The following is a 10,082-nucleotide window of genomic DNA, read 5'->3' as shown; positions in this document are numbered from 1 at the left end:
AACATTTTGTGTGTTGGGAGAGAAAGCGAACGCGAATTCCGCCGTGCTCCTACCTTGCACGAGTGCCAACGGCCCATACATGATGAATACACCGGTTCTCGTCCGATCACCGAAGTTAAGCATCATTGGGCCCGGTTAGTACTTGGATGGGGTGACCGCCTGGGAAACCGGGTGCTGTTGGCTCCCTTCCTTTTCTTTTTGTTTTGTTATTATGTCGCTACCCCTGCCAGCCCAATTTTCAAACTGCCTTTCTGTTGTGACAAAGATGCTTCCTTAACCCTTTTAAACTACTGTAATGGTACGAAAATGCAGTAATTAACTCAGTTTGAGGGAGAATGTGCTACCAAGTTTGCCAAGAAGACTTTGATAACGACAAAACAGTACGAATCGGCAGTTGATTTCTGAAATACGTCACCGCCAATTTTTGTGTAAAGTTCCAAATTTGATTTGTAATCACGAATTTATTCCTTAGTCGTCTCGTCTCCGTCCCGCCAGACGTTTGTCGTGCTTGCGCTGTCATATCGGACCACGACCCGAGCGGCAGCGAGCGGCAGTCGAGCAAAGTCGGGACAAGTCGGGACGGGGACAGGGATAGGAATGGCGCGAATGCACTGCAAACTACGCAGACACCTGGTGTGAGGCGAGGAAGCCCACATCGCTACCAAGTGGCGCCCTCCAGCACGACACTGCACACCCCGCACAGGCCCTCCGCTGGGACACCAGGGACAAGATGCGTCCTCCGCGTGTGTCGAAGGCTGCACGCGCCCAACGAATGACAGGAGGTGAAACGAGCAACAGTGCGTCTCACACACGCGCGGCCGGTGCGCCCCGCCTAATTCGGCCGTCGGTCTGCTGGGACGCCGGGCGCGCCCCCCGCGCCGTCCGCGAGGAACTGGCTGTTGCAGAAGGAAGTGCTTTCGTCAATTGCGGCGGAAAAACTAACATTTTGTGTGTTGGGAGAGAAGCCGAACGCGAATTCCGCCGTGCTCCTACCTTGCACGAGTGCCAACGGCCATACCATGATGAATTACACCGGTTCTCGTCCGATCACCGAAGTTAAGCATCATTGGGCCCGGTTAGTACTTGGATGGGTGACCGCCTGGGAAACCCGGGGTGCTGTTGGCTCCCTTCCTTTTCTTTTTGTTTTGTTATTATGTCGCTACCCCTGCCAGCCCAATTTTCAAACTGCCTTTCTGTTGTGACAAAGATGCTTCCTTAAACCCTTTTAAACTACTGTAATGGTACGAAAATGCAGTAATTAACTCAGTTTGAGGGAGAATGTGCTAACCAAGTTTGCCAAGAAGACTTTGATAACGACAAAACAGTACGAATCGGCAGTTGATTTCTGAAATACGTCACCGGCCAATTTTTGTGTAAAGTTCCAAATTTGATTTGTAATCACGAATTTATTCCTTAGTCGTCTCGTCTCGTCCCGCAGACGTTTGTCGTGCTTGCGCTGTCATATGGACCACGACCCGAGCGGCAGCGAGCGGCAGTCGAGCAAAGTCGGGACAAGTCGGGACGGGGACAGGGATAGGGAATGGCGCGAATGCACTGCAAACCTACGCAGACACCTGGTGTGAGGCGAGGAAGCCCACATCGCTACCAGTGGCGCCCTCCAGCACGACACTGCCACACCCCGCACAGGCCCTCCGCTGGACACCAGGGACAAGATGCGTCCTCCGCGTGTGTCGAAGGCTGCACGCGCCCAACGAATGACAGGAGGTGCAACGAGCAACAGTGCGTCTCACACACGCCGGCGGTGCGCCCGCTAATTCGGCCGTCGGTCTGCTGGGACGCCGGGCGCGCCCCCCGCGCCGTCCCGCGAGGAAACTGGCTGTTGCAGAAGGAAGTGCTTTCGTCAAATGCGGCGGAAAACTAACATTTTGTGTGTTGGGAGAGAAGCCGAACGCGAATTCCGCCGTGCTCCTACCTTGCACGAGTGCCAACGGCCATACCATGATGAATACACCGGTTCTCGTCCGATCACCGAAGTTAAGCATCATTGGGCCCGGTTAGTACTTGGATGGGTGACCGCCTGGGAAACCCGGGTGCTGTTGGCTCCCTTCCTTTTCTTTTTGTTTTGTTATTATGTCCGCTACCCCTGCCAGCCCAATTTTCAAACTGCCTTTCTGTTGTGACAAAGATGCTTCCTTAACCCTTTTTAAACTACTGTAATGGGTACGAAAATGCAGTAATTAACTCAGTTTGAGGGAGAATGTGCTATCCAAGTTTGCCAAGAAGACTTTGATAACGACAAAACAGTACGAATCGGCAGTTGATTTCTGAAATACGTCACCGCCAATTTTTGTGTAAAGTTCCAAATTTGATTTGTAATCACGAATTTATTCCTTAGTCGTCTCGTCTCGTCCCGCAGACGTTTGTCGTGCTTGCGCTGTCATATGGACCACGACCCGAGCGGCAGCGGAGCGGCAGTCGAGCAAAGTCGGGACAAGTCGGGACGGGGACAGGGATAGGAATGGCGCGAATGCACTGCAAAACTACGCAGACACCTGGTGTGAGGCGAGGAAGCCCACATCGCTACCAGTGGCGCCCTCCAGCACGACACTGCCACACTCCCGCACAGGCCCTCCGCTGGACACCAGGGACAAGATGCGTCCTCCGCGGTGTGTCGAAGGCTGCACGCCGCCCTAACGAATGACAGGAGGTGCAACGAGCAACAGTGCGTCTCACACACGCGGCGGTGCGCCCGCTAATTCGGCCGTCGGTCTGCTGGGACGCCGGGCGCGCCCCCCGCGCCGTCCGCGAGGAACTGGCTGTTGCAGAAGGAAGTGCTTTCGTCAAATGCGGCGGAAAACTAACATTTTGTGTGTTGGGAGAGAAGCCGAACGCGAATTCCGCCGTGCTCCTACCTTGCACGAGTGCCAACGGCCATACCATGATGAATACACCGGTTCTCGTCCGATCACCGAAGTTAAGCATCATTGGGCCCGGTTAGTACTTGGATGGGTGACCGCCTGGGAAACCCGGGTGCTGTTGGCTCCCTTCCTTTTCTTTTTGTTTTGTTATTATGTCGCTACCCCTGCCAGCCCAATTTTCAAACTGCCTTTCTGTTGTGACAAAGATGCTTCCTTAACCCTTTTAAACTACTGTAATGGTACGACAAATGCAGTAATTAACTCAGTTTGAGGGAGAATGTGCTAACCAAGTTTGCCAAGAAGACTTTGATAACGACAAAACAGTTACGAATCGGCAGTTGATTTCTGAAATACGTCACCGCCAATTTTTGTGTAAAGTTCCAAAATTGATTTGTAATCACGAATTTATTCCTTAGTCGTCTCGTCTCGTCCCGCAGACGTTTGTCGTGCTTGCGCTGTCATATGGACCACGACCCGAGCGGCAGCGAGCGGCAGTCGAGCAAAGTCGGGACAAGTCGGGACGGGGACAGGGATAGGAATGGCGCGAATGCACTGCAAACTACGCAGACACCTGGTGTGAGGCGAGGAAGCCCACATCGCTACCAGTGGCGCCCTCCAGCACGACACTGCCACACCCCGCACAGGCCCTCCGCTGGACACCAGGGACAAGATGCGTCCTCCGCGTGTGTCGAAGGCTGCACGCGCCCAACGAATGACAGGAGGTGCAACGAGCAACAGTGCGTCTCACACACGCGGCGGTGCGCCCGCTAATTCGGCCGTCGGTCTGCTGGGACGCCGGGCGCGCCCCCCGCGCCGTCCGCGAGGAACTGGCTGTTGCAGAAGGAAGTGCTTTCGTTCAAATGCGGCGGAAAACTAACATTTTGTGTGTTGGGAGAGAAGCCGAACGCGAATTCCGCCGTGCTCCTACCTTGCACGAGTGCCAACGGCCATACCATGAATGAATACACCGGTTCTCGTCCGATCACCGAAGTTAAGCATCATTGGGCCCGGTTAGTACTTGGATGGGGTGACCGCCTGGGAAACCGGGTGCTGTTGGCTCCCCTTCCTTTTCTTTTTGTTTTGTTATTATGTCGCTACCCCTGCCAGCCCAATTTTCAAACTGCCTTTCTGTTGTGACAAAGATGCTTCCTTAACCCTTTTAAACTACTGTAATGGTACTAAATGCAGTAATTAACTCAGTTTGAGGGAGAATGTGCTAACCAAGTTTGCCAAGAAGACTTTGATAACGACAAAACAGTACGAATCGGCAGTTGATTTCTGAAATACGTCACCGCCAATTTTTGTGTAAAGTTCCAAATTTGATTTGTAATCACGAATTATTCCTTAGTCCGTCTCGGTCTCGTCCCGCAGACGTTTGTCGTGCTTGCGCTGTCATATGGACCACGACCCGAGCGGCAGCGAGCGGCAGTCGAGCAAAGTCGGGACAAGTCGGGACGGGGACAGGGATAGGAATGGCGCGAATGCACCTGCAAACTACGCAGACACCTGGTGTGAGGCGAGGAAGCCCACATCGCTACCAGTGGCGCCCTCCAGCACGACACTGCCACACCCCGCACAGGCCCTCCGCTGGACACCAGGGGACAAGATGCGTCCTCCGCGTGTGTCGAAGGCTGCACGCGCCCAACGAATGACAGGAGGTGCAACGAGCAACAGTGCGTCTCACACACGCGGCGGTGCGCCCGCTAATTCGGCCGTCGGTCTGCTGGGACGCCGGGCGCGCCCCCCGCGCCGTCCGCGAGGAACTGGCTGTTGCAGAAGGAAGTGCTTTCGTCAAATGCGGCGGAAAACTAACATTTTGTGTGTTGGGAGAGAAGCCGAACGCGAATTCCGCCGTGCTCCTACCTTGCACGAGTGCCAACGGCCCATACCATGATGAATACACCGGTTCTCGTCCGATCACCGAAGTTAAGCATCATTGGGCCCGGTTAGTACTTGGATGGGGTGACCGCCTGGGAAACCCGGGTGCTGTTGGCTCCCTTCCTTTTCTTTTTTGTTTTGTTATTATGTCGCTACCCCTGCCAGCCCAATTTTCAAAACTGCCTTTCTGTTGTGACAAAGATGCTTCCTTAACCCTTTTAAAACTACTGTAATGGTACGAAAATGCAGTAATTAACTCAGTTTGAGGGAGAATGTGCTAACCAAGTTTGCCAAGAAGACTTTGATAACGACAAAACAGTACGAATCGGCAGTTGATTCTGAAATACGTCACCGCCAATTTTTGTGTAAAGTTCCAAATTTGATTTGTAATCACGAATTTATTCCTTAGTCGTCTCGTCTCGTCCCGCAGACGTTTGTCGTGCTTGCGCTGTCATATGGACCACGACCCGAGCGGCAGCGAGCGGCAGTCGAGCAAAGTCGGGACAAGTCGGGACGGGGACAGGGATAGAATGGCGCGAATGCACTGCAAACTACGCAGACACCTGGTGTGAGGCGAGGAAGCCCACATCGCTACCAGTGGCGGCCCTCCAGCACGACACTGCCACACCCCGCACAGGCCCTCCGCTGGACACCAGGGACAAGATGCGTCCTCCCGCGTGTGTCGAAGGCTGCACGCGCCCAACGAATGACAGGAGGTGCAACGAGCAACAGTGCGTCTCACACACGCGGCGGTGCGCCCGCTAATTCGGGCCGTCGGTCTGCTGGGACGCCGGGCGCGCCCCCCGCGCCGTCCGCGAGGAACTGGCTGTTGCAGAAGGAAGTGCTTTCGTCAAATGCGGCGGAAAACTAACATTTTGTGTGTTGGGAGAGAAGCCGAACGCGAATTCCGCCGTGCTCCTACCTTGCACGAGTGCCAACGGCCATACCATGATGAATACACCGGTTCTCGTCCGATCACCGAAGTTAAGCATCATTGGGCCCGGTTAGTACTTGGATGGGTGACCGCCTGGGAAACCCGGGTGCTGTTGGCTCCCTTCCTTTCTTTTTGTTTTGTTATTATGTCGCTACCCCTGCCAGCCCAATTTTCAAAACTGCCTTTCTGTTGTGACAAAGATGCTTCCTTAACCCTTTTAAACTACTGTAATGGTACGAAAATGCAGTAATTAACTCAGTTTGAGGGAGAATGTGCTAACCAAGTTTGCCAAGAAGACTTGATAACGACAAAACAGTACGAATCGGCAGTTGATTTCTGAAATACGTCACCGCCAATTTTTGTGTAAAGTTCCAAATTTGATTTGTAATCACGAATTTATTCCTTAGTCGTCTCGTCTCGTCCCGCAGACGTTTGTCGTGCTTGCGCTGTCATATGGACCACGACCCGAGCGGCAGCGAGCGGCAGTCGAGCAAAGTCGGGACAAGTCGGGACGGGGGACAGGGATAGGAATGGCGCGAATGCACTGCAAACTACGCAGACACCTGGTGTGAGGCGAGGAAGCCCACATCGCTACCAGTGGCGCCCCTCCAGCACGACACTGCACACCCCGCACAGGCCCTCCGCTGGACACCAGGGACAAGATGCGTCCTCCGCGTGTGTCGAAGGCTGCACGCGCCCAACGAATGACAGGAGGTGCAACGAGCAACAGTGCGTCTCACACACGCGGCGGTGCGCCCGCTAATTCGGCCGTCGGTCTGCTGGGACGCCGGGCGCGCCCCCCGCGCCGTCCGCGAGGAACTGGCTGTTGCAGAAGGAAGTGCTTTCGTCAAATGCGGCGGAAAACTAACATTTTGTGTGTTGGGAGAGAAGCCGAACGCGAATTCCGCCGTGCTCCTACCTTGCACGAGTGCCAACGGCCATACCATGATGAATACACCGGTTCTCGTCCGATCACCGAAGTTAAGCATCATTGGGCCCGGTTAGTACTTGGATGGGTGACCGCCTGGGAAACCCGGGTGCTGTTGGCTCCCTTCCTTTTCTTTTTGTTTTGTTATTATGTCGCTACCCCTGCCAGCCCAATTTTCAAACTGCCTTTCTGTTGTGACAAAGATGCTTCCTTAACCCTTTTAAACTACTGTAATGGTACGAAAATGCAGTAATTAACTCAGTTTGAGGGAGAATGTGCTAACCAAGTTTGCCAAGAAGACTTTGATAACGACAAAACAGTACGAATCGGCAGTTGATTTCTGAAATACGTCACCGCCAATTTTTGTGTAAAGTTCCAAATTTGATTTGTAATCACGAATTTATTCCTTAGTCGTCTCGTCTCGTCCCGCAGACGTTTGTCGTGCTTGCGCTGTCATATGGACCACGACCCGAGCGGCAGCGAGCGGCAGTCGAGCAAAGTCGGGACAAGTCGGGACGGGGACAGGGATAGGAATGGCGCGAATGCACTGCAAACTACGCAGACACCTGGTGTGAGGCGAGGAAGCCCACATCGCTACCAGTGGCGCCCTCCAGCACGACACTGCCACACCCCGCACAGGCCCTCCGCTGGACACCAGGGACAAGATGCGTCCTCCGCGTGTGTCGAAGGCTGCACGCGCCCAACGAATGACAGGAGGTGCAACGAGCAACAGTGCGTCTCACACACGCGGCGGTGCGCCCGCTAATTCGGCCGTCGGTCTGCTGGGACGCCGGGCGCGCCCCCCGCGCCGTCCGCGAGGAACTGGCTGTTGCAGAAGGAAGTGCTTTCGTCAAATGCGGCGGAAAACTAACATTTTGTGTGTTGGGAGAGAAGCCGAACGCGAATTCCGCCGTGCTCCTACCTTGCACGAGTGCCAACGGCCATACCATGATGAATACACCGGTTCTCGTCCGATCACCGAAGTTAAGCATCATTGGGCCCGGTTAGTACTTGGATGGGTGACCGCCTGGGAAACCCGGGTGCTGTTGGCTCCCTTCCTTTTCTTTTTGTTTTGTTATTATGTCGCTACCCCTGCCAGCCCAATTTTCAAACTGCCTTTCTGTTGTGACAAAGATGCTTCCTTAACCCTTTTAAACTACTGTAATGGTACGAAAATGCAGTAATTAACTCAGTTTGAGGGAGAATGTGCTAACCAAGTTTGCCAAGAAGACTTTGATAACGACAAAACAGTACGAATCGGCAGTTGATTTCTGAAATACGTCACCGCCAATTTTTGTGTAAAGTTCCAAATTTGATTTGTAATCACGAATTTATTCCTTAGTCGTCTCGTCTCGTCCCGCAGACGTTTGTCGTGCTTGCGCTGTCATATGGACCACGACCCGAGCGGCAGCGAGCGGCAGTCGAGCAAAGTCGGGACAAGTCGGGACGGGGACAGGGATAGGAATGGCGCGAATGCACTGCAAACTACGCAGACACCTGGTGTGAGGCGAGGAAGCCCACATCGCTACCAGTGGCGCCCTCCAGCACGACACTGCCACACCCCGCACAGGCCCTCCGCTGGACACCAGGGACAAGATGCGTCCTCCGCGTGTGTCGAAGGCTGCACGCGCCCAACGAATGACAGGAGGTGCAACGAGCAACAGTGCGTCTCACACACGCGGCGGTGCGCCCGCTAATTCGGCCGTCGGTCTGCTGGGACGCCGGGCGCGCCCCCCGCGCCGTCCGCGAGGAACTGGCTGTTGCAGAAGGAAGTGCTTTCGTCAAATGCGGCGGAAAACTAACATTTTGTGTGTTGGGAGAGAAGCCGAACGCGAATTCCGCCGTGCTCCTACCTTGCACGAGTGCCAACGGCCATACCATGATGAATACACCGGTTCTCGTCCGATCACCGAAGTTAAGCATCATTGGGCCCGGTTAGTACTTGGATGGGTGACCGCCTGGGAAACCCGGGTGCTGTTGGCTCCCTTCCTTTTCTTTTTGTTTTGTTATTATGTCGCTACCCCTGCCAGCCCAATTTTCAAACTGCCTTTCTGTTGTGACAAAGATGCTTCCTTAACCCTTTTAAACTACTGTAATGGTACGAAAATGCAGTAATTAACTCAGTTTGAGGGAGAATGTGCTAACCAAGTTTGCCAAGAAGACTTTGATAACGACAAAACAGTACGAATCGGCAGTTGATTTCTGAAATACGTCACCGCCAATTTTTGTGTAAAGTTCCAAATTTGATTTGTAATCACGAATTTATTCCTTAGTCGTCTCGTCTCGTCCCGCAGACGTTTGTCGTGCTTGCGCTGTCATATGGACCACGACCCGAGCGGCAGCGAGCGGCAGTCGAGCAAAGTCGGGACAAGTCGGGACGGGGACAGGGATAGGAATGGCGCGAATGCACTGCAAACTACGCAGACACCTGGTGTGAGGCGAGGAAGCCCACATCGCTACCAGTGGCGCCCTCCAGCACGACACTGCCACACCCCGCACAGGCCCTCCGCTGGACACCAGGGACAAGATGCGTCCTCCGCGTGTGTCGAAGGCTGCACGCGCCCAACGAATGACAGGAGGTGCAACGAGCAACAGTGCGTCTCACACACGCGGCGGTGCGCCCGCTAATTCGGCCGTCGGTCTGCTGGGACGCCGGGCGCGCCCCCCGCGCCGTCCGCGAGGAACTGGCTGTTGCAGAAGGAAGTGCTTTCGTCAAATGCGGCGGAAAACTAACATTTTGTGTGTTGGGAGAGAAGCCGAACGCGAATTCCGCCGTGCTCCTACCTTGCACGAGTGCCAACGGCCATACCATGATGAATACACCGGTTCTCGTCCGATCACCGAAGTTAAGCATCATTGGGCCCGGTTAGTACTTGGATGGGTGACCGCCTGGGAAACCCGGGTGCTGTTGGCTCCCTTCCTTTTCTTTTTGTTTTGTTATTATGTCGCTACCCCTGCCAGCCCAATTTTCAAACTGCCTTTCTGTTGTGACAAAGATGCTTCCTTAACCCTTTTAAACTACTGTAATGGTACGAAAATGCAGTAATTAACTCAGTTTGAGGGAGAATGTGCTAACCAAGTTTGCCAAGAAGACTTTGATAACGACAAAACAGTACGAATCGGCAGTTGATTTCTGAAATACGTCACCGCCAATTTTTGTGTAAAGTTCCAAATTTGATTTGTAATCACGAATTTATTCCTTAGTCGTCTCGTCTCGTCCCGCAGACGTTTGTCGTGCTTGCGCTGTCATATGGACCACGACCCGAGCGGCAGCGAGCGGCAGTCGAGCAAAGTCGGGACAAGTCGGGACGGGGACAGGGATAGGAATGGCGCGAATGCACTGCAAACTACGCAGACACCTGGTGTGAGGCGAGGAAGCCCACATCGCTACCAGTGGCGCCCTCCAGCACGACACTGCCACACCCCGCACAGGCCCTCCGCTGGACACCAGGGACAAGATGCG

The 10,082-nt window shown here is 54.1% G+C and overlaps 10 non-coding genes and 1 pseudogene across 10 annotated transcripts; all 11 read left to right on the top strand.

Moving 5' to 3' along the window:
- Window positions 1-64: 64 nt before the first annotated feature.
- Window positions 65-183, top strand: LOC126459370 (5S ribosomal RNA; annotated as a pseudogene).
- An 821-nt stretch (window positions 184-1,004) lies between these two features.
- On the top strand, window positions 1,005-1,125 carry LOC126459359 (5S ribosomal RNA). Its single transcript, XR_007585881.1, has one exon. It is a non-coding gene; the product is annotated as a 5S ribosomal RNA (ribosomal RNA).
- An 819-nt stretch (window positions 1,126-1,944) lies between these two features.
- Window positions 1,945-2,063, top strand: LOC126459464 (5S ribosomal RNA). The gene has a single exon (XR_007585901.1). It is a non-coding gene; the product is annotated as a 5S ribosomal RNA (ribosomal RNA).
- An 821-nt stretch (window positions 2,064-2,884) lies between these two features.
- Window positions 2,885-3,003, top strand: LOC126459452 (5S ribosomal RNA). Its single transcript, XR_007585900.1, has one exon. It is a non-coding gene; the product is annotated as a 5S ribosomal RNA (ribosomal RNA).
- Window positions 3,004-3,818: 815 nt separating this feature from the next.
- LOC126459367 (5S ribosomal RNA) lies at window positions 3,819-3,938 on the top strand. The gene has a single exon (XR_007585889.1). It is a non-coding gene; the product is annotated as a 5S ribosomal RNA (ribosomal RNA).
- An 815-nt stretch (window positions 3,939-4,753) lies between these two features.
- Window positions 4,754-4,874, top strand: LOC126459365 (5S ribosomal RNA). Its single transcript, XR_007585887.1, has one exon. It is a non-coding gene; the product is annotated as a 5S ribosomal RNA (ribosomal RNA).
- An 816-nt stretch (window positions 4,875-5,690) lies between these two features.
- On the top strand, window positions 5,691-5,809 carry LOC126459439 (5S ribosomal RNA). The gene has a single exon (XR_007585897.1). It is a non-coding gene; the product is annotated as a 5S ribosomal RNA (ribosomal RNA).
- An 812-nt stretch (window positions 5,810-6,621) lies between these two features.
- LOC126459427 (5S ribosomal RNA) lies at window positions 6,622-6,740 on the top strand. Its single transcript, XR_007585896.1, has one exon. It is a non-coding gene; the product is annotated as a 5S ribosomal RNA (ribosomal RNA).
- Window positions 6,741-7,552: 812 nt separating this feature from the next.
- On the top strand, window positions 7,553-7,671 carry LOC126459415 (5S ribosomal RNA). The gene has a single exon (XR_007585895.1). It is a non-coding gene; the product is annotated as a 5S ribosomal RNA (ribosomal RNA).
- Window positions 7,672-8,483: 812 nt separating this feature from the next.
- On the top strand, window positions 8,484-8,602 carry LOC126459403 (5S ribosomal RNA). Its single transcript, XR_007585894.1, has one exon. It is a non-coding gene; the product is annotated as a 5S ribosomal RNA (ribosomal RNA).
- An 812-nt stretch (window positions 8,603-9,414) lies between these two features.
- LOC126459392 (5S ribosomal RNA) lies at window positions 9,415-9,533 on the top strand. The gene has a single exon (XR_007585893.1). It is a non-coding gene; the product is annotated as a 5S ribosomal RNA (ribosomal RNA).
- Window positions 9,534-10,082: the final 549 nt, after the last annotated feature.

Source organism: Schistocerca serialis, chromosome 2 (assembly GCF_023864345.2).
Source record: "Schistocerca serialis cubense isolate TAMUIC-IGC-003099 chromosome 2, iqSchSeri2.2, whole genome shotgun sequence".
NCBI classification, from domain to species: domain Eukaryota; kingdom Metazoa; phylum Arthropoda; class Insecta; order Orthoptera; family Acrididae; genus Schistocerca; species Schistocerca serialis.
This window is presented reverse-complemented; position numbering and strand designations above follow the sequence as displayed.